The sequence below is a fragment of the Chelonoidis abingdonii genome, chromosome 15 (genome assembly GCF_003597395.2).
Source record: "Chelonoidis abingdonii isolate Lonesome George chromosome 15, CheloAbing_2.0, whole genome shotgun sequence".
Classification (NCBI taxonomy): Eukaryota; Metazoa; Chordata; order Testudines; family Testudinidae; genus Chelonoidis; species Chelonoidis abingdonii.
The window spans coordinates 8999966-9027070 of NC_133783.1; the positions used below are offsets into that span (position 1 = coordinate 8999966).

The 27105-nt window shown below is 45.3% G+C and overlaps 1 protein-coding gene and 1 long non-coding RNA gene across 18 annotated transcripts in view; one reads left to right on the forward strand and one right to left on the reverse strand.

Moving 5' to 3' along the window:
- The first annotated feature begins 7290 nt into the window (after positions 1-7290).
- Positions 7291-27105, forward strand: part of TSPAN14 (tetraspanin 14) — an 83214-nt gene continuing 63399 nt past the window's right edge. For 2 of the 17 annotated variants that reach the window (XM_032786326.2, XM_032786327.2), the window contains exons 1-2: positions 7291-7731; positions 7813-7947. The gene's annotated coding sequence lies outside the window, so the exon portion shown is untranslated. Of the gene's footprint in view, positions 7732-7812; positions 7948-11244; positions 11310-11965; positions 12123-27105 lie in introns of all 17 variants that reach the window. The other 15 variants (XM_032786321.2, XM_032786322.2, XM_032786323.2 and 12 more) reach the window with 15 other exon arrangements.
- Positions 21218-27105, reverse strand: part of LOC142047817 (uncharacterized) — a 30209-nt gene continuing 24321 nt past the window's right edge. Inside the window, exon 2 of the long non-coding RNA XR_012657083.1 lies at positions 21218-26416. This is a non-coding gene — a long non-coding RNA (uncharacterized LOC142047817). The remainder of the gene's footprint in view (positions 26417-27105) is intronic.

A 27105-nucleotide genomic window follows, 5' to 3' on the forward strand; every position in this document is an offset into this window, starting at 1 on the left:
TAGTAAATAAATGTGCCAGAAATTGAATACCATGGATTCTGACTGGGCTAGAAGAAACTTATTAGAAAAGACTTAACAAGAGCTGCTGAAAGACAAATAATCTTGTGTCCTTTTTACTGTTATGTACATTCTACTTTTCTAATATAGGAGATTTGGGATGGGATTAATGGAGGGAATGGTACAGTCTGGCCATTTTATAAATACACCATATATATGCATTTATAAAAATGGGCTTGGGAGGAAATTACTAATGTAATCAACTACAGAGAAGATGCTTGATAAAACATGAGTGGGGATGATAGTGGTTCAGTCCACGTGGATTAAGGATAATAGACTCACTATCATTCCCACACTAATGCTTTTTCAACTTCTTCTTGGAGAGCGAGAATGAAAGTTCCTCAATCACTTCCCCCAGTGGACTGCCTGTTACATCTGAGACTAAGTTAGTGGATGAGCCTCTACATGCACCACCTTATTGGAAATGCTAGAGGGAGATGGGGTGGGGGAAAATGTGGAGAAATATGAAATAGCAGTTACAATGTGAGTTAGCTGAAATAAATGGTCCAGTCTAATCCTACTGGCTGTTTTGATTCAGCAAAACTACAGCTGTGGTCCCTGTGCCCCATGCCAGCAACTCTTTCTGGTCCCTCATTAATGTCAGGAAACGTGATGGCCACAGGAAACGGTGTTGATGACCTATGTGTAAACATGACAGTTTGCGTCTCTATCAGTCTTGTTTTCCACTTCATTCTGGTGAGAGAATTGAAGTCTTGGCCAAGCAAAGCTTTACAGACTTTACAAGTTTGCCTTTGCAGTTACAGGGGATACTATTTAAACTTTACAATGAGATGATGTGAATATAGAGGGAATGTTGGTTGGTTAGTGGCAAAGGCAATTGAAACATTAAGAGAGTGACCCTTGTGGTAATCCCCACTCTTAAAGGTGAAAATATACCCACTCTAATGTTCCCTGCATACAGTATAACAGCAACCCTTTCACAAGCCTGTCACAAAGGATGTAAGCTGTCTAAACTCCTACCTGCCACATGGGGACACAACCGTAGTACCCCTAACCCACCCAGCAATATCGTCAATCTATCCAACTACACACTCAGCCCAGAAGAAAAGTCTGTCCTATCTCGGGGACTCTCTTTCTGCTCTGCCACCCACACCAACATGATACAGTTCTGTGGCGATTTGGAAGCCTACTTTTGCCATCTACGACTCAAAGAATACTTCCAGGACAACACTGAACAGAGCACTGATACACAGGTACCCTCCCACCAACAGCACAGAAGAACTCCACATGGACTCCTCCTGAGGGTCAAAATGACAGTCTGGACCTATACATTGAATGCTTCTGCCAACGTGCACAGGCAGAAATCTTGGAAAAACAACACCGCTTGCCTCATAACCTAAGTCGTGCAGAACGCAATGCCATCCACAGCCTCAGAAACCACCCTGACATTATCATCAAAGAGGCTGATAAAGGAGGTGCTGTTCTCATCAATGAACAGTCTGACTACCAAAAGGAGCCGCCAACAACTCTCCAATACCAAATTCACAAGCCACTTCCCTCAGATCCACTGAGGAATACACTAAGGAACTGCACCATCTACCAGGACACTCCCACACTAACACCGAACAAATCAGCATACCCTAGAGCCCCGACCAGGTTATTCTATTAATACCCAAGATCCACAAAACCCGGAAATCCTGGACGCCCCCATCATCTCGGCATTGGCACTCTCACTGAAAGACTGTCTGGATGAGTGTGACTCTCTACTCAGACCCCTATGTACCAGCACTCCAGCTATCTCCGTGAACACCACTGATTTCCTGAAGAAACTACAATGCATTGGTCACCTCCCTGAAAACACCATCCTAGCCACCGTGGGATGTAGAGGCTCCTACACAAACATCCCACACACAGATGGAATACAAGCTGTCAGGAACAGTATCCCCGATGATGCCACAGCAACCTGGCTGCTGAGCTCTGTGCCTTTATACTCACACAAACATTTCAAGTTTGAGAAAATTTTCTCCAGATCAGTGGCACTGCTATGGCACCCGCTTGGCCCCAATTTTTTATGGCTGACTGGAACAAACGCTTCCTCAGCTCTCGTCCACTCAGCCACCTTCTCTACCTACGCTACATTGATGACATCTCATACTTTGGACCAATGGAAGGAGACTCTAGAAAAATTCCACCACGTTTCAATCAACTTCCACCCCACATAACCTCAGCCTGGACAATCTAACACAGGAGGCTCCACTTTCTAGACACCACGGTGTAAATAAGTGATGGTCACATTAACACCCCCTATATCGAAAGCCTACCGACCGCTCTATGCCTACCTTCATGACCTCCAGCTTCCATCCCGGGCACATCACACCTATCCATTGTCTACCCAAGCACTGAGGTACACCGCATCTGCCTCTAACCCCTCAGAGCAGAGACCAACACCTACAAAATCATCCACCAAGCATTCTCAAAACAACATACCGCACGAGGAAATTAGGAAACAGATCAACAGAGCCAGACATGTATCCAGAAGCCTCCTACCTGCAAGACAAACCCAAGAAAAAGAGAACCAACAGGACTCCACTTGGCCATCACATCAGCCCCCAGCTAAAACCCCTCCAACGCGATCATCAGAATCTACAACCCATCCTGGACAATGATCCCACACTTTCACAGGTCTTGTGTGGGCAGGCCAATCCTTGCCCACAGACAACCTGCCCAAACCTGAAACGTATTCTCACCAGCAGCAACTGCACACCGTACCGATAGTAACTCTACGTCAGGAAACCAATCCATGCCAAAAACCTCGATGGCCAATCTGCCCGCATATCTACACCACGCACACTCATCGACAGGACCTACCAGATCAGCCATACCATCACTGGTTCATTCACACTGCACATCCACCAATTAATACGCTTAGTCATATGCCAGCAATGCCCCTCTGCTATGTACATCGGCCAAACTGGACAGTCACTAACGGAAAGCAAAATGGACACAAATCAGATATCAGAATGGTCAATATACAAAAAACCTGGGTCGCGAGAGCACTTCAGCCTCCTGCCACACTATAGCAGACCTTAAGGTGGCCGACTCCTGCAAGCAAAAAAACTTTCAGGACCAGACTTCAAAGAGAAAGTGCTGAGCTTCAGTTCATCTGTAAATTGACACCTCAGCTCTGGACTAAACAAAGACTGTGAATGGCTTGCAATTACAGAACCAGTTTCTCCTCCCTTGGTTTTCACGACCTCTACTGCTAGAAACAGAGCCGTCATCCTCCCTATTGAACTAACCTCGTTATCGTCTAGCTTTGCTTGCTAGTCATACTATATACCTGCCCCTGGAATTTCCACTACCTGCGTCTGATGAAGTGGGTATTCACCCACGAAAAGCTCACGCCTCCAAAACTTCTGTTAGTCTATATAGTGCCAGAGGATTCTTCTCTGCGCTTTTACAAAGGATGTAAGATTTCTTTAAATGTTTGATTGCTGCAATCTCTATGGCTAGAGCTAGCCAAAGCCTCCAGACCTCCTCCACGCTCCCCTCCGTGTGTTGATCGAGTCTCTTTCTAAAATGAAATCCGGTAAATTTGGTGGCAGGGGGATGGGGGCACAGGGCAAAGGCTAGGACAGAGATTCGAGAAGTTGCCAACATACACCCAGTGGTGGCTTGGAGCCTAGTTCCCACGGTTTGCGGACCACTGTAAACTTTAGAAGCCCTGTTAGAACTCTTGATGCATCTGAACGAAGTGGGTATCCACCATGAAAGCATCTCTAAAAACGTCTGTTAGTCTATAACGGTTCAGAGACTTTTAAGATCGGTTGTCGCGTAAGGACAACTGGTTCAAAAGGGTCTTTAAATTTACAAAAGCCCCTGAAGCTCCCACCCTTCCCCTGGCCCCACTCACCCACTCTGCCCCTCCCTTGAAGCTCACCCGGCTCTCTTCTCTCCCTCCCGGCTCCGCGAATCAGCTGTTTGCCACGGAAGCGCTGGAGGGCATGAGAAAGAAGCAGCAGGCTTCGCTTCAGCGTTGCAGCGGGCCAGGACAGGCGTGGGCACGTAGAGGCTCCATGGGCCGCACGGCTCGGCCTTGGCCCAGGCCCGGACCTGACCCCGGGCTGCTCGCTCGCGGACCGCGGTCCTGACCTCGGCTGTTGTACGCATGGCTCTTGGCACCGCCCGTCCAACTCGGCGGCTGGGCGCCCAGCCCGGCCTGGCCCCAGCCCGGCCTCTGGGCCCAGCCAACTGGGTGCCCCGGCTCCGGTCCCAACCTTGGCCGAGTGGCCCGGCCCGGTTCCCACCTCCAGGCAGCCTGGTGAGGGGGCAGGGAGCAGGGAGGGGGTGTTGGATAGAGGGCAGGGGAGTTGGGGAGGTGGACTAGTGTTGAAGTGGTTAGAGAGCAGGGAACAGGGGGATTGAATGGGGGCAAGGGTCCTGGAGAGGCAGTCAGGAAGGAGCAGGGGTTGGATGGGGCAGAGTGCGTGGGTGGGCAGGCAGAGGTTCCAGGGGCAGTAAGAGGATGGAGAGAAGGGGTGGTTGGTTGGGGCAGTGGTCCCAGGGGGGCATCAAGAATGAGAGGAGAGGTTGGATGGGGTGGCAGGGGGCAGTTAGGGGACACGGAAGGGAGGTGGATGGGGCAGGGATCCCGGGGGGGGCTGTCAAGGAACATGGGGAGTTGGACGGGGCAGGAGTCCCCGGGGGGGTGAGGTGTATGATCTCCTTGTGGGGTGAGGAGGAGGGAACCGTTTGTTAATATTTTGGCAGCTCATCACTTCATACACCAGTGCAGAGAGGAGTGGTGTGAGTGTGACAGTGCATTTCCCACCCAACTTTCTGCGCTGTTAAAGAGGAAGAGGGCATCTTGGAGAGAAGAAGGCATCAAAGTTCAGCACTACATCCTGCAATGCTCAGTCAGTAGTTCTCAACCTGTGGCCTGCTTGCAGCCCAATCAGCACAGAGCTGCGACCCATGTGACATCCTCAGGGCCATACACGTAGTACTGGATATGGCCCACATATGCAGCCCACAATGGTAAATAGGTTGAAAACCACCAGATCTCTTCTCCTCACTGCAGAACCATGCCAAGGCATAGACACCATAAGGCCTGTGCCTCAGGTTCCAGCTCAAGGGGGCATGGAATTACATCAGACTCTCAACTTTTATTCCTTTTTTCAAATTTAAATTTGCAGCTCCGAGATTATGAAGAAATGCTTGAAAACATAAACTGAACATAATTGAAGCAGTGGTGTCTGCTTGAGTTTGCAGATAGTCTGAAACAATAACTCTGAGGGGTGGGAACTGCCCCATGTATCTCTGTGGCATGTTAATTCTAAGAGCCCTTGTGCTGGGGATTCCTGCTAATATTACCCAACAGAGACTCTGTGGGTCAAGAGGGTCCAGCCTACTACTCACCCAAGTAAGCCAAGTTACTGGTGTTCTCTGAATAGTTGAGTGGTAACCGTCAGGGAGAAGCTGTTCCCGGAGCAGCAGATGCATCAATGTACAGGAGCTCAGCACAGCAATCGAACGATAGCCAGGAGCAGCCTGTGAAAGTGGTCTGAGCAATCTAATGATTGCCAGGTTTAGGGACAGGGAGCTGTTTTTCATAAACATAATCAGAAAACTGGGGAAATCTTACGTGGAGGTGTTCCCAGAAAACCAGATGACTTGATTACTCTCACCTCTCTGAATATTATCGCCAAGTGCAAGTGTTCAAAAACCATTAATTAGTCCATCTCCTCCCACTCCCCCAAGCAGTAAGTTGATTTAAAAATCACAAGACATTTTTAAAAATGTGTTCTTGGATTCTTTGGTTGCTGAGCCTTTAGTGTGTCCTCAGTTAAACGTTTTCAAGCTTTTGTCCAATGTGGCGTAGCGACAGTAGAACCTCAGAGTTACAAACACCTTGGGAGTGGAGGTTGTTTGTGACTCTGAACAAAACATTATAGTTGTTCTTTCAAAAATTTACAACTGAATATTGACTAAATACAGCTTTGAAAATATACTATGCAGAAGAAAAATGCTGTTTATAACATCTTCATTTAAATGAAACAAGCACAGAAACAGTGTTCTTACCTTGTCAAATCTTTTTGTATTTCCCTTTATTTTTGTAGTGGTTTACATTTAACACAGCACTGTCCTTTCTTTTTTTTTTTTTTTTTGGTCTCTGCTGCTGCCTGATTGTGTACTTTGCTTCCAAATGAGGAGTGTGATTGACCAGTCAGTTAGTAACTCTGGTGTTTGTAACTGAGGTTCCACTGTACAATGGCACAGTAGGACCTGACCCCCCAAGAAGGTTAGGGAATGGAATGACATTCTGGCACTTCACTTGGCAAAACCACTCACTCAAAGCTGGCCCTGGTGCCCATCCTCTCACTGCAGAGGAGGCAGCTGGGGCAAATGTGAGCGAGTGGCATTGCAACTTGAAACATGGGGTTGTAGTGCCACTCAGGTTTGGCCCAGCCTCTCCTGCACCACCATGAGGCTGGGCCAAACCCAGGTTGAGCTTTGACTCCACGTGCAAGGTTGTGATGCCACTCATCACTCAAAGTTGGCTGGTATTGTGACAGGGTGGGTCAGGTGGTGGGAGCAGCTACCCTTAGGTTCGGATGGGGCAGAACACTGAAGTAGGGGTGAGTGACTAACAAATTTCCCATGGCAATGGATGAGGTGCTAGGGGCTAGGTGTTGGTGGGTGGGGGTGAGGGAGTGGAGGATGTTGGTGGGCTGTGGGGAAAATGGGGATATTGGAGACAAGCAAAATTTTAGATTTCAGAATTGGGAAGGGGGCCCCTAATCTATTCTTGCACCAGGGCCCTCTGAAGCATGATTACACTATTTTTGTCACCTAGTCACAGGACTCCAGGAGCTGGGGGTTGAAGGCAAACAGCAAATAGTACAAGACTTGTGATTAAAATGAGGACTGTAGCAATGCTGTGTATGATACAATAAAAACGGATTTAAAATCAGTCTAAAACAAGAGATGGGAGGCAGGTCTGGAAGTAGGCTAATTATAACCGCTCAGGAAGGCTGTGTGCTTTAATTAATCTCCTGGGGTGTATGAAGTACAGCTGAGCCACTGTCAGGCTGGTGAGTGTTACAACTATTAAAAACAGTGGGTGTGGAAGGGGAGGAATAATTTTAAACTGAATAAAAAATTAACTGGAGGGAGTGTCTAAAATGCACGTGACTGGAATTACTGGGTGTTTCTCTTAGCTAAATGTAGGCCAGTATATGAACTTTCCCCCTGCAAACCTTTAAAGAGACGTGTTATTGGGGGGGCTAGATTATGTCATAAGGAACTAGCTAATGTGCATGGAGAGGTTAGAGTAGAATTGAATCCAGGAGGAGAGGCAAACTCAGGCAAATACTCCCTGGAAGTTCTCCTTTGTATAAAATGACTCTGCCTGTGTGCGCGTCCTGTTGCGAAAGAGAGGCGTGGCCTGATAGACATGATTAGTAGATTTCCTGTGCTGCCAAGAAGGAGTACAGCAGCTGCACACTACTGGAGAGCTTGCCAGGGAAATCCGCTCTGCAGAATCGGGTGTCATTATTTACTGAGCGCGGGGGAGTTTCTTTTCACGTGTGATCCGCTTTCATGGACTAACCAAGGCAGGAACCAACCGAGGAACGCCTGTGTTTTTGACAGCTTCTTGCCTTTCACCCAAGTTGGTGAAACTTACTAAGCAGACTCCAGGGCTGCTCCTGGGTGAGTCTCATTTCCTGTGCTGATCTCGGCTGTGCACCGAGCCTCCTTGTGTGCTGCCGTCATTGTGTCACTCTCTCTTAGGTGCTGTTGTTTCTCGATCTTCGGCTCTTTACAATCGTTCTCACCCGCTAATTTCTCCCTGGGCTTTTTCTAAGAGACATTCTCGGTCGTGGGTAGGGGCAGCCCATTGTTAACGCTGCACTCAGCCTTCTGTCTGTAAGTATTTCCTCTCTCTCTCTCGGGGATTTAGACAATGAATGAGAATGTTCTCTCTCGTTAGGCTGCCGAGCCTGTCGGGACTCGGTCCTGTTGGGTTCCGGGAAGTGGGTGGACACTCACACGGTTCATGTACATTAGCCCCGAGTTTTGTAATTGATCATGTTTTCCGGAGTGTGTGGAATTTATTTGCAGAGGGAGAGAGACAGTGTGTGCGTGAGTCCGTCTTAGTTCCTATCTCCACGTAAATAGGAGAGAGAAAAGATCTGCTTAAAACTTCTAAAAGGCTGAGCAGGTCGAATCTTCCCGAGGCTCAAGAGAAAAGAAGCTCGAGAGGGCAACCTTGAGAGGTTTCTCTGGGAGTTAAAGTTGTAGCAGGGCTTGACTATGGTGGTTGAGATGCAATTAGTGCCACATGGGAGAGTTTCCTGAACCCTAATGTTGCTATTTAAGAAACAAGTCTGCCTGCACTGGGCGATTTCCTTTCAACCATCCACTTTGATCTACAAGTAATTTAATATTGATTTACTGGGCTGATGCGGAGCTCTCACAACAATTTCTTTTAGTGTCCCTCTCCCCCTCCCTTCCAACACACAGTTTTCACAAAGCTCATAACAATGCAATTAAAGGGCATTGATATATTGTATTATCTAATGGCTTAAATTGCAACTTTCCCTGACAAGTAAAGCTCTGATGCTGCAACAGACTCCTGAGCTGGAGATGGAGCTCTCGAAATCACCAGGGCCTATTTTGGCTTCTGTTAACAGTATTTAAAATGTGACAAGGTTTCCTATATCACTCAGCTGTAATAGTGTTAGATCTGATATTACTAACCAGGATCCAACTGAGCCAGTACTTGAATGAGGAAGATAAGGTGCTGCAGGAAGTGGTGGCATCAATACACAGGTGGCACTCTTCCCTCTGTTTCAGTTACAAAATACTGCCAAGATGGGTTTGGATGGGCTGTCTTCAGGGGTGGCCTCTGGGAGGTCCGTGGGACCAGTGGACCCTCCACAGACATGTCGCTGAAGGCAACCTGCCTGCTGCCCTCATGGCGACCGGCAGAGCACCCCCCGTGGCTTGCCACCCCAAGCACGGGCTCGGCATGCTGGTGCCTGTAGCCGCCCCTGGCTATCTTCCAGATGAATCAGAAAGTGGAGGTCCTGGCCACTTGAGGCCACTAAAAGGGCATCTTGCAGTAGTAGAATTAACATGTGCAGGTCCAATTGCAGTTTAGTCAATGGCATTCTAACTAGCCCCTCCCCCTGCAGTTTCAACTAAATATGCTATTACAGAGCACTTTTTAATGGTTGCTTTGTTCCACCCAGAGAGGAGGTTGAGTAATACTCCTTCTTTAGACTTTGTTTACATGGGAAAGATTCTTTTAGTATAATCAAAGGGTGTAAATGTAAACCTCTATAGTTATGTTGGTATAACCTTCCCCTCCCCCCCCCTTTTTTTTTTTTTTTAAGTCTTCATTAAGGAAGAGGTTTAAGCTAAACTCAGTAAAGTAACTCATACCACACCTGTCCACACAGGAGCTATTCTAGTGTAACTGGTAAAACTTTCCTATGTAGACAAGGTACTAGAACTTTACTATCTTCAAAGTGCTGTGTGAACATTAAGGCCTCAATTCAACACATTCCTAACCTAAGATTAAAGTTAGGCGCACATTTAAGCACCTTGTTGATTAAATTGATTCCATTTGGAATCCTTCATGATGCTTATTACTATAGCACAGGGGTGGGAAAACTACGACCTGGGGGCCATATCTGGTCCTTTAGACATTTTAATCTGGCTTTCAAGATCTTGCCAGGGAGCGGGGTCCAGGACTTGGCCTGCTCCGGTGCTCCAGCTGGGAAGTGGGGTTGGGGACTTGCCCTGCTCTACACATGCCGTGGCTCCTGGAAGCAGCGGCATGTCCCCACTCCAGCTCCTGTGTGTAGGGGCAGCCAGGGGGCTCTGCATGCGGCCCCTGCCCCAAGCGCTGCTCCCATTGGCTGGGAACCATGGCCAAAGGGAGCTGTGGGGGTGGCTCCTGCAGATAGGGCAATGCACAGAGCCACCTGGCCACACCTCCACATAGAAGACAGGGACATGCTGCTGCTTGAAGTAAGTACCACCCCCAGCCAGCACTATCATCCCCTCCCAAACCTGTTTTGTGAGCATTCAAGGCCCCCCCATACAATTTCCATACTTGGATGTGGTCCTCGGGCCAAAATGTTTGCCCACCCCTACTATAGCACCTAGGAGCCTCAGTCATGAGCCAGGACCCCACTGTGCTAGATGCTGCACAGAAACAGCAACAAAGGCTGTCCCTGTTGCAAAGAAGAAAGAATACTGTAAATAAGAACTTACATTCTGATGATTGGGGTGGGTAGGAGGGAGGGGATGAACAATCAGGCCTCAGTCTCTTATGGGAAGGAGATAATGTTTCAGCACTGTAACATGTAGGCACTCTGCAACTCTTGTTTAAAACTGGCAGTGCCTTAAAGCAATGACTATCTAAGAAAAATGATGAAAGCAAAGAGTGTTTCTTGGAGATACAAAGTCACTCTTAGCCCACGGCTGCATCTCTAGATAAATGCCTATCAGCACCAACCACTTGTGAATCCCCAGGCCAGGTCCAGTGTTGATAGCATTATCGTTACTAGTTCTAAGTAGCTAAGCATATATGACTAGCTTCAAGTGCTTGCGCATGGTTGAATGTGTCATTATTGCTGTTTGTGTGACACTGGAGTTCTGTGTGAGGGAATTGTGGGAAAGCATGGGCTGGGAATCGTAATCCATTTTGGGCCTCCTAATTGGGATAAAATGTGGCTGGGCTTGTGGGGGAGGAAGAGTGCTGCTGGTTTGTATTTTAACTCCTCTCTGTCTTTAAAAACACATGCCAAGGGCCCTCTCTGCCTCAGATTGACATTCTGTGATGTGGGGTTATTAACTCTGATGAGAGAGTCTGTGGGGCGTTTTGTGGCACTCTAGTAATGGTATTAAAAGAAGGCCGGTTATATTCATCTTAAGCAAACTATGCCAGAAACAACAGCAATGCTTTCCTAAGAAAATAGGAACACAACTTGTTTTTATTGGAACAGTTTTTTTTTTGGTTTATTTTTTTGTTTTTAAGAACAGAACTGGTTTTTAAAAATCTGGAAACAAATGTTTATAGCACCATTGTGGTGGTCCAGTGAGTAGTTTGAAGTATTGTGGTTTTTTTTTTTGTTTTTTTTTCCTCCATTTTTTTAAAACTAAGCCTGGCAACTTCCTGGGAGGTAGACATTGTATTATCTCCTCTTACAGAGGAGGCCACGGAAGCTCCTGGTGCCAGAGTGCCATGCTCAAGATCCTACAGCAAGTCAGTGGTGGTAATGTGAATAGAATCCAGGGACCTGATTCTTGGTTACTCCCTGCTAGGGTTGCCAACCCTCTGGAGTCTCCAGGAATTGAGATTAATCTTTAAAGATCATGTCATGTAATGAAATTTACAGGAATACATCCAACCAAGATTAGCAACCCTATTCCCTGCCTTTGCTTGAGGCGGGAATGAGAGTGGGGCAAAGGTGGCTTAAAGCCACCTTTGAGCTCTTTATACTCTGGGGCAATGCAGTTATCTGCCAGACCTCTAATGAAAGTCAGAGCTAACTTGAGACTGCTCTGATTTGTGCTCTGCTTCCCGTGGCCCCTGAAAAACCCAGAATAACTATACAATCTGCCCTGAACTGGGGGATGGGAACAAGGCCAATGTATAGCCCATAAATCAGTACTGCCTTAGGGTGGTCACCTCCTACACAAATGGACCCTTTGACATCTTTCTGTGGCCAGAGAGGCATAATATTAGACTAGATGTCAGTTTAGAGCACCTTCTCTGGGACTGAAGATTACAATTTGCTGTGTTTTAATGTAAGTCTATAGCATGGGTACTTGGGATGGAGGAAGTTAACGAGCAGTAGATGAACAGTTGGGGAGCTACTCTTTAAGCAGTACTCAGTATGTTGTGATATTGACATGTTCTTCCTTTAAGGGTGTTTAAATGTGGTCCATGGAGCCCTGAAATGTGAACAGTAGCCATCCTTTCCCAGCAACCGCAAGGTAAAGATGACAAGGATTTTATTGCTTGGCGCCTTGACCACAGCAAACCTTTCCTATTCATCTATCAAGTTTTGCCTGAGCAGCCTCAGGTGTTGCAAAGTTTGAGCACTGTTACTTAGAACAGGTTGTGTTTTGTGTCTGGTTCTGTGTTGTCTGTTTTTTCTCTTCAGTGTGAGCTCTGCAGGGTTTGAATGTTGGTCTCTGTTAGAGTTCACTAACAAAGTAGAGGATCTTCTGCCATCAAACTGCAGTTAGCTGGGAGTAGATCAAAATGTGTGGTTTGTATAAATCTGAAACAATTGAGGGTTTTTTTTATTCAAAGTTTGCATTACAGAGCCAAGAGGTGCCTACCCACTAGCTTATTTTCATGCCATGCTTCTGTGTGCTATAGGCTTTCTGGGCCAATACTTCTCAAAAGGAGACTGTTACTGTACTTCCTGCTGGCATAAATTGTGTTTTTAAGAGTACTTAACAGTGTATAATTCATGGATGCTGTGTCTACCTCTTTGTGACAAGTTGTTTCTGTGGAACCACTTTGTTCTAAAAGAACAAAACCAAGCTTGGTTTCCACTTTAGTGTGAGTTATATGTATTCTTTATCTATTGCTTCAGTTTTTATTATGAGGGGACACCTATTGGCCCTCTCATCTTCCAATCAGAATAAATAGGCATATGTATGTGTGTGTTGCTGTCTCAGCCACTAAAGGTAGAACAAGAGGTCTCCCTTGGAAAGCATCTGCTTCCAGTGCAGGCTAGATATTCTTCCACATCCTCGTCTGCGATTGCCGCTTCCAAAGCAGGATTGTTGGCAGATATAGACATACCGCTAGGGACCATCCCAGATTTCATAAGCCTATTTGGGTACACAGTGGTGCTGGATTTCAACAACTGGGGATAGCTGTGCTGTATGGGCAGGAGGCCAAGGGATGACTGCTCCTCTCCTGCTCTGCATCAGCTGCTCCTGCTGAGGATGAGTCAAAGGAAGGGAGTGTAGCAGCGTGTGAGCTCTTCACTTTGCGCAGATCACATGACCTGAAGATTTATCTATCTTGAAGCTGGAAGTTCTCATCATAGGGAGCTTCAGCAGATGAGACTATTTTCTGGGAGTTTCAGTTATCAATGTATTACACTCAAACCCTTCTGGCTCTTATCAACCTGACCTTTACAGCATCACCGCTCTGAACAAAGCTCCAAGTGGCTGCTCTGTGAAGGGGGATAAACAAGCCTCATTCTGCTTGATTGACTTGTCGTTTCAGCATTGCACCTGCACCTCAGTGTCTAAATATGCAGCATATAGTTGGAAAATGAAGTTCAAATGTAGCCCCAAGATGAAATGGCTCCAAAATCTGTGCTTCCAGCAGGATGTGGAAGCAAAGCAAACTTCCTATGTTTCCTGTGCAGTCGGAAGGCCCCTGGTAGAACCCAGTTGTAAGCCGGTGCGTTCAGGCCCCGTCCCCTCAGGTGCGACGGGGAGCCAGGGCGCCTCCTTCCAGGCCACCGGACAGCTCACGCTCCGCTCCCGTACTCAAGGGCTGAGCAAACCAAGTCTATGGCCCAAGCCCTCAGGCAGGGCGGGGCAACAAGCAGTCAGGCTCAGCTTGGGGCTGAGCAAACCAAGTCTATGGCCCAAGCCCTCAGGCAGGGTGGGGCAGCAAACAGTTCAGGGGCTCTGACCCTCTGTAGCAGGGCAGAGCAGCAAACAGTTCAGGGGGGGCTCTGACCCTTTGGGGCAGGGCAGAGCAGCAAACAGTTCAGGGGCTCTGGGTGAAGGGGGATACTGCCACCCGGTTACGGGTGGCAGGGGGAACGCAGGCCCACCCACTCCTCTGCGTTCCAGCCTAGGGCCCTAGTAGTGGCTGTCGCCGCTAAGGCGGTCAGTGGGGATCCGCACCGAAACACACTGACTGGGTGATCGGTAGGGATCGTGGCCGATACACCCGACCATAGGCTCGGGGCCCTCTGCGGCCTGACTGTGGTCAGCTGCCCCCGGGCTACTTCCAATCCCCCCTTCTCCCGGTACCTCTCCTTCCTCGGCGTACGTCGGCGGGTCCCAGACCATGGGTTCCTCGGAGACCTGGGAGGCAGGAGGGGCCGGTGGCCCCTTCCGGATAGACCTGGGAGGCAGTAGGGGCCGGTGGCCCCTCTGGATAGCCGGCACAGGGTCGTTGTGGCTGGAGGTCCTCGGGGTACCTGGTGCGTGGCAGGTTGGTCCAACGCCCCTCGGGATAGTGGGCCCGGGGCAGCTCCGGTCAGCGCTCCTCTGGGTAGTGGGCCTGAGGTAGGCTGGGCCAAGCAGGAGCTCGGGCCTCCACATCCATCCTCCTCAGCAGCCAGCGCTGAACTGAGCCCTGGCTCTTATACTTCCTGTCCCGCCCCTTGACTTCCGGGGGGCGGGAACAGGCGGTAGTGGCTCCGTCCATGGGGGTGCCTGCTCTGGCTCGTTCCCCTCAGGTGCGACGGGGAGCCAGGGCGCCTCCTTACACCAGCTAACAAGTGTGTCTGAGAGTCTTTTTCTTTTGGCTTCCTGCCCCCAGCCCTCCTTCTCTCTATCATCCTCTTTCAGATGCAAATAAGTGCTTTCTGGTGGGAATGAAGCTCATGCTTCTAAAAATGGTGAATTCCACTTTCTGATCAGCATCTCCACAACCAAACGTTGTTTTTGCTTGGAGAACACCTTATGTCCATCCTCATCCTTGGAGTGTCAAGGGCTGGAGCATTTAGCAAACCCGTGACTATTAGGGTCATCCTCACCCTTTAATCACGGACTCAGAAGTCATAGGCGAGGGTTTAAAAGGCCTGTGTTTCTGATTCCTCTCTTTAACTGTAGGCATCTTGATACTATTCCTCCAGTCACTCCATGCATATTATTATTTGACTAAATACCTCTATCTTGCCTGTCTTGTTTTGTGACTGAACATATAAGTAAATAATGGTAAAAAATCTCTTTGGTAAGAACCTGATCCAAAGATCATTAAAGTTGGCTGGCAGTTTTCCTTCAACAGCCATGGGCTTTGGCTCAGGCACTAGTTGAGTCTGTAATTAAATGGATTGATGGTGGACTGAATAGGGATTGGTACCATACTTATCCTTTTTAGTAGTTCATGTAGGGTTGCCAACTTTCCAATTTGTCAAAACTGGCCATTACAGGCCCCAGGGTGGAGGGGTGTGTGTCAATCCCAAAGCGAGGAGCTGAGGGCAGTCATGGCAAGGCAGGGGTGAGGCATTGGGGGCAATCTAGGTGGGGGAGGGTCTGTTTCTGGAGTGAGGGGGATGAGAGAGCTGGGTCTCAGGAGTTTTGAGAAGGTGGTATCCACATACTCTGCGGGAGCCAGTTCCTAAACTGGACAGAAGCTTATCACTGAACTACTCCAGCAGCAGCTGTTCTTTCTGCCCTCCTATGACTGGACTTTTGATGTCTAGTCAGCAGTACTGACTGGACGCTGCCCAGGTCCCCTTTGGACCAGACTTTCTGGTCGAAAACTGAGACAACCCTAAGTTCATGCCTTTTCAAAAGTACAGTTTTTTTGTGCCAGATTAAATTTTTAATATCATGTTTTTCCTAAATAACAGATGGGGTTTAGAGGGGTGTTTTTGTTTTTCAAGTAGCTTCTAAAGCAGTAGGAAGTAGAATGAAGCACTACAGCTCTTTCCGTTGGGACAGCTGGCAGCTGAATGCTGTGAATTATAGGAGTGGCACAATGATATTTATTTATTTTTTTTTTTTGTCTTCAGGCATAAAAATAATTCTAACAGCCATAGCCTGACACCAGAAGCACCTGGGAGAGAAGCTGGGAAATGTCATCACTTTGCCCAAGGTCCTGAACTTTGATCTCTTTGTGACAGTGTGTTTTTGCTGTTTGCCAAGGCATGTAGCTGATCTTCTTCATGCCCACTTCCTGTCTCTGACACCTGGCTGTTAAATTATATTGGATCAGTGGTTCTCAAACTTTTGTACTGGTGACCCCTTTCACATAGCAAGTCTCTGAGTGCGACCCCTTCCCTTCAATAAATTAAAATCACATTTTTATATATTTAACACCATTATAAATGCTGGAGGCAAAGTGGGGTTTGGGGTGGAGGCTGATAGCTTGTGACTCCCCCGTCCCCATGTAATAACCTCGCAACCCCGTGAGGGATCCTAACCTCCAGTTTGAGAACCCCTGTATTAGAGGAAGCACTTAACCTCCAGGCAGATCAGAGAACAGCCGGACACTCATCACATAGACAGCGTAATGATACTTGCAGCAAGCAAATGGAAAAATGATAGCATAGAGTGGAAGTAGGATTACTGAAGGAACAGGCTAATTTGGAGCTACCACTTGGAAGTCTCATATCGCAAGAGTACTGTTAGACATTATGTGTTATCAGTGAAATCTGGAGGTCTCAGTTAGATGCTCTTCTCTGCCCATAGTGTACTGCTCAACAATGAGGGAAAGGGACTCTTGGGACTGGAGGTGGTGGAAAAAAGATCCCTTGTTTTACCAAAAAAAAAGTCAGGACTTCAATTTTAACATCTCCTCTGAGAGAAATGCTCCTCCTCTCATGCTTTCACAACTGGGCTGTACTTCCCAGGGCCGCCCAGAGGATTCAGGGGGCCTGGGGTCTTCAGCGATTGAGGGGGCCCCCGCTTCGGCAGTAACTTGGCGGCAGGGGGTCCTTCTGCTGTGGGGTGGAAGGACCCTCCCTGCCGAAGACCTGGAGCAGAAGAAGCTCTGAGGGGCTGGGCCCCACGAGAGTTTTCTGGGGCCCCCGGAGCAAGTGAAGGACCCTGCTCCAGGGGCCCTGAAAAACTCTTGTGGGGTCCCCTGTGGGGCCGGGGCAAATTGTCCCACTTCCCGCCCCCTCCCGGCAGCCTTTGTCGCCAGATATCACCAGCCTGTCAGGACAGTTCTTCAGCTGTCGCTTCTCACTTTAAGGGTGCTTGAGAAAAGAATTACCTCTCTTACAGGTACTGACTAGAAAGTTGTAATTCATCCTTTGTGCCCTTCAGATGATTACAATTAGGGGAGCATCCCTTTCTCACAAAGGGTGACAAATATATAAGGCAAAGTCTGCATTTAAAGGAGCTCTGACATTCTTATTGAAATAGCTCATACTGATGAAGACAGCAAAGCAAAGCGACTGTTTCTTGGCATGATTCACAAGAGGTGGAAAGCTTGTCCTGATTCCCTGGGGCGGATAGGGAGTCCTAGTGAAACAATTGACAAAGTTTCTCATGACCCCATCACCGCCCTTTGTGTGTGTTTGGGGGAGGGGGAGAAAAGCGAGACTGTCTGCCAGCTGTATTGGACTACAGCAGTTTGATTTTTGTCTTGCAGTGATGGGCCCTGAATAAACCTGGCCACCACACACACATCTCCTCAAACTTGCATGTTTCTTTCACAGTGTGCACTGTCTCACTTTATTTTGTCTTTGGGGACATCCTTCATGACAAGCCAAAATTTTGCTCTTAGCTCAGCTGCATAAAAGTTGTTGAGGCTGAGAATGTGCCTTTTGGTCACTCTTTCTCACGGCTCCACTGCTTTGTGTTTCAGGGCTCTCCTTGCAAGTTCTCTTTCAAAAGTCTCTCAGGCCCATCTCTTTATCAGAAAGGCTCAATCAGTAGGCGGATTAATTATCATACAGAGTTGTTGAGCTGTCTAAATGGCCACAAAGAGCCATTTTCTTTGTGAGCCATGTGCTTGACTCTCATGAACTGCAAGTAAAACAAGGTCCTCTCTGAATGCGTCCTGAGTATAACTCGGGACATGCATTCCTTTTGCAACCAGCTCTGAAATTTAAGCTTTGAATGTGCCAGAAACCTGATATGATTTGCCTAAAGAGAAGGTGCATCCTGTGGTGATGGAGTGTGGCTTTATTATTATAAAAGTTCCTCCTCGTGGGAGAACAACCATCTTTGTCTTAAAATCGAACTCTTTCAGTGATTCAGCCCAACATGTCTCAGTAATACGGACATTACCTGGCTGAGTATACTAAACAAATCACAAAGGTAGCTAGCATTGCATAGAAAAATGTATCCGTTTTTGGAACGTATATTGGAAGAGCTTTTCTTTCTTAAACTTTGAAATTAACAGTGTCCTTTTAACTTGTTACAATAGTAGGTTAAAAACATTTCTGTTTGAAGCACAATTCTTGGCTTGCCAAGGGCACAGTGTGTGACAGACCCAAAATGAGACATTTAAATAAATTAAACAAAATTAACAAACTTCAATACTGCAGGATTCATTCCTTCTGTGTAAATAACTGGATTGAAAGTTGCGCGTAAATAACTTTTTTTAAATACACCTCTACCCTGATATAACATGAATTTGGATATAATGCAGTAAAGCAGCACTCCAGGGGGGCAGGGCTGCGCGCTCCAGCGGATCAAAACAAGTTTGATATAACGTGGTTTCACCTATAATGCGGTAAGATTTTTGGCTCCCGAGGACAAGGTTATATCGGGGTAGAGGTGTGATAAAACGCAAGAGGCTGCCAGTTAGCGTGACTTGTAGGTAACTTGGAGACTAAAATGAGTGGCGTCCATTGAAAAGGAGTGAGGTATGGTTAACAGTGTCGGGCTTCTTAAAATTGATGTTCCTTTAAAATTGACAGAGAAACCAATTCACCTCCTGTCTTGATTCTTTTAAAATATGAGTTTTTATTAAAGATTTTAGTTGAATTGTACAATAAACAAAGAACCCCATCTCCTTTTTTCCTGAAACTGACAAACAGTCAGAAAAACTGGGCTCCCTTAACTGCCAAGTGCACGTGGCTTTCTTGTTTATGGTCTTAACCATCCTGTGTTTTTGCACAGAAAGTTCAGTATCTGAATAGACATATGTGATTCAGTACAATATGCAGACGCCCGCCTTTCAATGATTTACCAACGTCCCTCTCATTTAACAGCCAGAAGGGTGTTGTTTTTAACCTAGCATCGGATAATTCAGGCTGCCTTTTTACATAAGAACCTTGAGTTTTCTGAGGGTGTTGTCAGTGCTCAAAAGTACTGTCATAAACAGATGGTTAAGGGTTAATGTCTCTTTTACTGGTAAAGGGTTAAGAAGCTCAGTGAACCTGGCTGACACCTGACTAGAGGACCAATCAGGGGACAAGATACTTTCAAATCTTGGTGGAGGGAAGTCTTTGTTTTATGCTGTTTGTTTTGTTCTTTGCCCTCTCTTGGGACTAAGAGGGGCCAGATGTGCAACCAGGTTTCTCCAATCTTTCTGAAACAGTCTCTCCTGTTCAAAATATTAAGTACTAGCTAGAAGGCAGATTAGTCTTTTGTCTGTTTTCTTTATTTGCAAATGTGTATTCTGCTGGAAGGATATTTTACCTCTGTTTGCTGTAACTTACGCTAGGGGGGAGGGAGTCCCTCTAGTCTATGTATAGCTGAAGACTTTGTAAACATTTTTCCATACTTTCCAACATTTTTACAGAGAGAGTGTTTTTTTTTATTTTTTCTTTCTTTAATTAAAAGCTTTCCTTTTTAAGAACCTGATTTGATTTTTTTCCTTGTGTAAGACCCAAGGGGTTGGGTCTGAACTCACCAGGGAGTGGAGGGGGGGAGGGGCGGGGAAAGGTTAATTCCTCTCTGTTTTTAAGGTTCAAGGAGTTTGGATCACAGTGATCTCTCAGGGTACCCCAGGGAGGAGAGAGTCTGGGAGGGGGAAAAGGACGGGGAATGGTTTATTTCTTTTTGTTTTAAGACCCAAGGGGTTTGGGTCTTGGGTCCCCCAGGGAAGATTTTGGGGGAACAGGAAGTGTACCAAAACACTATATTTTTGGTTGGTGGCAGCGCTATCAAATCTAAGCTAGGAATTAAGCTTAGAAGGGTACATGCAGGTCCCCACTTTTTGGACGCTAAAGTTCAAAGTGGGAATAATACCTTGACAAGTACAAATAAAAAGTCACGTACAGCATGGCCAGGCACTGTCCTTTAGCCATACAGCTCAGTCAGTGCAACTCTGGACAAATCACCGTTGTTCTTCCAGGCCTGAGGATAGAGGATATCACAGACTTTAAATGAAGATACACTTGTGCAGATCTGGCATACCTGAGAACAGAACTCGGTGCCTGAGGTTTGCCTTGCTTTGCACCTACTCTGGACTTAAATTCACTTCTTCTGAGATGTGCCGCTATCTTGGACAGCCTCTGTTTTGAGTCACATTTTCTATTAAGAGTATTGCCATCTCCAAATGTGCAAGAATCATGAGACTAACCTAAAAAAACAAGACTAAAAATATTTTGGGATGGCTTTTATTCGCCTTTTTGCTTTTGATCCTTTCTGGCTCATGGCTTTCAAGATTTTCTCCACAGCTACAAATTCTATGGTGTGTTTTTTTTTTTTTTTTTTTTTTTTCTTTCTTTCTTCAAATGGAAACTGAGATCTTTTGCTTAAAGCCCCAGTTCCTCTCGTATCTTGTGACTTGCAATTAAAATCGGCCACAGAGAATGTATTGGAAGATTCATCCAGAGGGAAGGAAAAGGGATCTCCATTGGATATGTCTGAGGATGGATGCTTAGCCCAATCCTTGAAGATATCAGATGGATCTAGAGAAGAGGCTAGACAATCCCCACAGTGGGGACTCATTGTTAAAGAAAGTGGACAAAAGAACAGCAGGTGACAAAAGAACAGGAGGACTCTGTGCAGTCTCTTTGGAGTGGAGACAATACATGTCACTTAAAGGTTGTATGGGATTTTGAAGACTTCAGGTCAGGATCCATTTGGCTATACACATTGACACTTCAAGGATCTTGTAAGAGAGTTGAAGAAGAGGGAAGTATAGGTGATCTTCTCAAAGTTCCTTCCTGTTCCAAGAGCAAGAAAAGATAGGCAACAGAAGATATTGGAGTTAAGCATTGTAGAGTAGAGAGTTTCCATTTTGTGGAACATGGGTCCACCTTCCATCTGGAGAGGAAGATGTATGTTTGGACTGTGTGTGTTTGTTTGAAAGGTGTAACTTTAGTTGGCATCTGACAAGTTAATCTTTGTTTTTAAAATATTTTGTTTGGAGAAAGAAGAAATGCTAGGCCAGCTCTTTCTAGCTATTGCCAATTTAAAGGTGTGGTTTCCACTATTTAATCACAAGGGTTCTTTTACGGGGGGACACCAGTATTCGGACCAAGCAAATAATCACAATTCATAACTATGGCTATTTTCTTAAAGAAAGGAAACATTAAAAACACATGAGACACTGGTTATTTTGGTTTTTGTTTATGAAGAGGAGTGCACATCTCAGAGGTGCACACTCTCAAGAGGGAACCTCTGTTAAAAGCTCTCCACAGACACACATACAAAGAAATTGTAACCAAAGTATATTTCCCAAAATTATTGTAAATCCATTCTTTAATATATTCTTAGATACCTAGGAATATTTATACGGGCAACAGAACTTCATTTCAGGGTAGATGGACTTGTTTGGTTATTAATGTATAAGCACTCAGTTTACAGTTGGCAAAGTGATAGGGTGATTATATTTCTGTATGCTGAATATGGGACACAAGCGAGTTCAATGGCAATCAATCAGAACTATGTAGTAGTGCCCCCACCCCAATATCCGTTGAGCAAGCAGCTGTGGTGTTCTCTCCCCAGTCCATGTTGAAGTCTTGGGGTGGTTTTCTTGGGTTGTTTTTTTTTCTTGAGTCTTCTGTTTTTTTTCTTGTCTGTGGCAACTTGCTTGTGGAAATGGACAGGATGCGCTGTGAAGTACTTCCTGTTACTGTGCTTAGACAGCATGTGAGTATTTGATGCTCACTTCATAGTCCCTTTTATACCTTTCTTATTTTAATGAAATCCTAGGAAAATATATCTTTCATGCTTGTTTGGATTCAAATTGGTTGCTGTCACTATGTTTGCTTAGGTGACGCTTTCAGCTCCTGAATATAGGATGACCAGATGTCTCAGTCGGTTTGGACACAATTAGTCCTGATATTTCATAGCACCCCTCTGCCGGCAGCACACTGTTTTTTTTTTTTTACTCTGCCGGTAATGACCCTCTCCCCCGCCTCCCCACCACAATGTGTCCCGGTATTTTCTTCCTCTCTGGGGTGTAGGAGCAGAGAGGAGTGGGAGATCCTCCCTTCCCCCAGGAAGCAGGAGCTGCTCCCAGAGATTCCAAGGCAGAGGGTAGGAGCAGCACATGGCAGTGGGGGGAGGGATGGCCTGCTGGGCAACTGCTGTACAGAGAACTTAGCGGGGCTGCCGATCCACCCTGGTTCCAAGCCCCCACCAGCTAGCTGCAACGGGCTGCTCTTCCTGCAAGCAGTAGACAAAGCAGGCGGCTACCAAACAATGTTGGAAGGGAACATTGCACAACTTTAAACGAGCATGTTCCCTAATTGATCAGCAATGAAACAACATTAACTGGGACAACTTTAAATGTGGAGTTACTGTATTTAAAAGATCTGAGAAATTAATTATAAGCCAGCATTCATGACCCACATCCTAGGCAAAACTGTGGAAAAGCTGATGTAGGACACAATTATAGAATCATAGAAATGTAGAGCTGCAAGGGACCCTGAGAAGTCCTCTAGTCCACACCCCATCCCTGTACTGAGCCAGGATTAAGTATACCTAGGCCATCCCTGACAGGGTGTTTGTCCAATCTGCTCTTAAAAAACCCCAGTGACTGGGATTCTGCACCTCCCTAGGTAATCTTACCAGTTCTTACAGTTAGAAATTAGAGAATAAAACTATACAACCTAAATTGTCCATTGCGTAAACTACTTGCCCTACCCTTGCTGGAAGTGGAGAACAATCGGTCACTGTACTCTTAGATACCTGAAGATTGTTATCTGGTCCTATCTCAGCCTTCTCTTTTCTAGACTGAACAGGTACAATTCTTTTAACATTTCCTTATGTCAGGTTTTCCAAATTTCTTTTGTAGCCCTCCTCATCTAGAGTGACCAGACAGCAAGTGTGAAAAATCGGGACGGGGTGGTGGAGGTGGTGGTAATAGGCACCTATATAAGACACAGCCCCAAAAAATCAGGACTGTCCTATAAAATCGGGACATCTGGTCACCCTGTCCTTGTCTCCCTCTGATTTGTTAAAGTCTGATGCCTAAAATGGGACACACAACAAGATAGTGAGAATGGATAACAAGATCCAATTGTTAGAAGGTAAACCTAGACAAACAGAAGTTAGGGGCTTGATGCAAGAATTACTGGGTGAGACTCTTTTTGGCCTATGTTATGCAGCAGGTCAAACTAGATGATCATAATGGTCCCTTCCAGCCTTAAAATGTATGAATCTGAGTTGGTAACATGTATTAAGACTCTAATTATAAAGACCTAATAAACTATTAATGGATGTCTTTAATAGATTGTGAGAATTACATATTGGGGTGAAAATGGCCTTAACTTCCTGTTCTTTTTGGAGGAAGATAACACAAGGTTTTAGCGATATTAAAAATACAACCCATTAGAATCTCTGCATAACTTTTAAAAAATATTAGATTTTATGGCCATTGTTTTGTGTAAACTACATGCTCTGTAGCATCCAATATATAGTTACGTTTATCTTAAAGTTGACATTTGTGGAAGTGGGCCCCCACTGTATGTAGCATTGCAAAATGGACTGATGGAAGGTTTTGTTCTGAACAGGCCCTTGCTGGAGGAATTATACTTGAGTTGATGACTAATGGTTTAGTCAAGGGCATCAGGCTGTATTCAGCCTTAGAGATTTACTGATATTGTAATCCTTCTTTGACTCTTATGCCTTTTTATCGTGAACCATAAATCCTGCGAGATAATTGCTGCGTTATTTGTGTATAACTATAGCTCCTAGGAGCCTTATTCATGGACCAGGCCCTCATTTTGCTAGAGGCTATACAAACACAAAACAAAAAGATATAATCCCTGCCCCAAGAAGCTTACATTCAAAACGTGCATGGTTTTTAGTAATGCCTGCAATACAAATGCATGCATTTCTCTCCCCCCTCCCCCTTCTGTCCTATCCCCCTGATCTAGTACTGGGCATCAGTTTTTCTTCTACTATTTATCTGCTGATAGTGTTTTGACTTATACCATGTGAATATTCATAATATGTGGTTAAAAAGTAGCTTCAGTTCAGATTTTTATTCTTGGATTATTCTTACTGTCTAGTCTCCCTCAGAGTACTTTAGGCTTTTATCGCTGTCTTCTGTTTGCCTTAGGTCAGTTACGAATTGTCTGAGTTTAATTGTTTCCCTTTGCTGCCTCCAGCAGTTTTGTGTCCTGGAGTTAATGAACCCATGGTCAAAACTGATTTGCTGAACCTCTAAACGTTGCACAGTATTTAAACCTACTAAAAAGTAAATACCAAGCCTCTCATGGTGTGTGTGGTATGTGTGTTTTTTTTTTTTGTTTTTTTTTTTTAACAGGTCTCTTAAGTAAGAGTTTTCCAAATATGCACTAATTCCAAATACATGAAATCCCATTGTAAGCTGCTTTGTTGTACTAAGTTGTCTTGCAAAGATCCTGCATGTGTATTTTCCATTTCCAAAGGTACCATGAATGTCCACTTTGCTATTTTTAATAAGACCTAATTCCAGTCTCGTAGATCAACTGACTTTGAGTATCAGGAGTGGTTTTGGTAGTATCTGTGCAGATTAAGGTCTGTATTTTATACTTGTCCTGAACTTTTCACCTGCAGATCAGAAAATGCTTTACAAAGATGAGTAATGTTGGAAAGTTCACAACTATTTTTCCTCTTTTTGAAGTCAGTACTGACCTGTTTAGGCTCAAATTCCTTTTTGGGCTCATTTCCTTTATGACCTTTCCTTCAGTTTATTTTATTTTTATTGTATTTATTTTGCAAGTAAAACAGAGGTTTATTCGATGACAGGAACAGGGTCTAAAACAGAGCTTGTAGATACAGCGAACCGGACCCCTTGGCCGGATCCATTCTGGGGGGCAGTGAGCCAGACCCCCACATCTGCACTTCACTCATCGTCCCCAGCCAGCTCCAGACTAACAACCCCCTCCAGCCCCTCCTCTCTGCTCAGCCCTTTTCCCAGGCCAGGAGGTCACCTGACCTCTTTGTCTCCAACACCTTTAGCTGGCACCTTTGCAGAGAAGGGACCCAGGCCATCAGTTGCCAGGAGACAGAGTGCCAGTTTATTTTCTAGGCATTCTTCTCCTGCCCCAGGTGGACTCACAAAAAATTTAATTGTTATGGTCACTTCTGCTTCCAAACTCTCCCCGACTCTACATCTGCAATTGTATCCTTTTTTTGTGTTACCCAAAACTATGTCAAAGATTCCAGCCTTTTAGTTTGTGTGTTGTGTAAGGAAGCCTTATATATGTAGTCCAGAAACAAATTGCTCCATTTACTCCTTTATGCTTTAAGGGAGTTGCAGCACTGTGGAACACAGTAGAGAATTAGGCCCCGTGTATCCAAGATATACCCAGGAGGCAGATTGTTTTTGTTCCGATTTTTACCAACTTGTTCTTTTTCTTACTGGATGGGTAATGTCTGTAACACTAATGAACAAAAATTATGAAATGTTTGCTAAGTGAATTTATAGAGTCAGTAAGTGGACAGTGTAAATATAATATTTCAAAACTCTCTCACTGTGAGCGCTGGAGTACTCTTGTACATAAGGAGTTAGCTGTAATTTTGATCTGCAGTGATTCCACCCAGATTATAGTACCACCTGAAGTTTCTGCATCACAGCTGGAAGTTTTTGGTTTAAGACATTTGCCTCTAAAGCCAAATTATCAATAGAAAGTGAAGCAAGCTGTTATCTGCTAGGTTCCTTTCCTGGTGCTCCATTTGGAAACTGGGTTGATATACCTACTGCTGGCTTCCCTCCAAGAGTCCCAAAGCCTTTGGAATGCTAGGAGTCCAATCCTTGACTTTCTTGCTTCCAGTTCTGCCTCTGCTTCTCAAGTCTGTCTTCTCCCTCTTCCACCAATTCAGGAAGTTGAATGGGACTAATAACCTGATTAAAGTTAGGCACATACTGTACTTAAATGCTTGACTGAATCAGGGCCTTGTGATGTAGAGCTTGAGCTTACTCAACTGGATAAGCGTTGTTAGTTCCACAGACGTCAATGGGATGACTCTCCTGGATAAAGTTACTCCTTGTGCATAAGTGTCTGCAAGAGTAGACTCCTAAAGTAGTGAGTAAGGGACCACTGAAACTTCACTGGATGAGAATGATTTTATTTTAAAAACAAATGTACTCTTCTCTGTGCTCAAACCTTTAATAATAAAAAAAAAACCACACACACAAGCTGAGATCCCGCAGGTATTTAAGCATATCACTTTAATTAGACAAATCGTCCAACTGACTTTTTAAAGGAATTGCTCCATGTGAGTACAGTTACTCATTTTTAAATGTTTGCAAGATCAGTTCCTTTAAAATCCTTCAAGACCTACATTTCTTCCCTTTGCTGGGACCTGTGGCATGAGTCTGAAAGAAAAACACGCACCCAGATGGCTTTCTTCAGACATTTGTGTCTACAGAGTCTGTAAGAAAACACATTAATTGGTGGAGAGAGGAAAATTTACCATTGCAAACTTCCTGGGAAAATGATTGATTGGCTTCCAAATGCAGATCATCACTATCTATTATGTAGGGAAATAAATTAATATTTACATGAGTTTTAAAAAAGCTCAATTTTGGTCATGATGCATCTTTTAAAAAGTCTGGCAATATAAAAAATTATGTGAGATGGGATTTCTTGGAGAGTCCTTATTAAAGTTGGAGAGAGTGCCTGGCTTAACAAGCCCTCCTCCTTGAAGGCCCTCAACATATCCACCTGCTAAGAAGGATAGATCGGAATTCCATTGGAAGCTTTTCACTGCTGCTCTGTAATCAACTATTGAAGATTGCTGATCAGAAGTCTGTTACTGGCTACGTACAATTTATTTTCTGTGATGCCTGATGCTTGCTTGCTGACACCAAAATAAATGCAACACATGCCTGCAGTTTCTAAGTCTCTTATGACCGCATTGTAAACAGTTAGTCAAACTCTAGTTAATCATTATTATTAATATGACTTCATCCTGTCTGATGTGATTCATTTTTGTTGCAAATTGCTGAGACTCTAGGAAGCATATCACTCTTTATTGCACTATTGTGAGTATAAATTCAGTTGG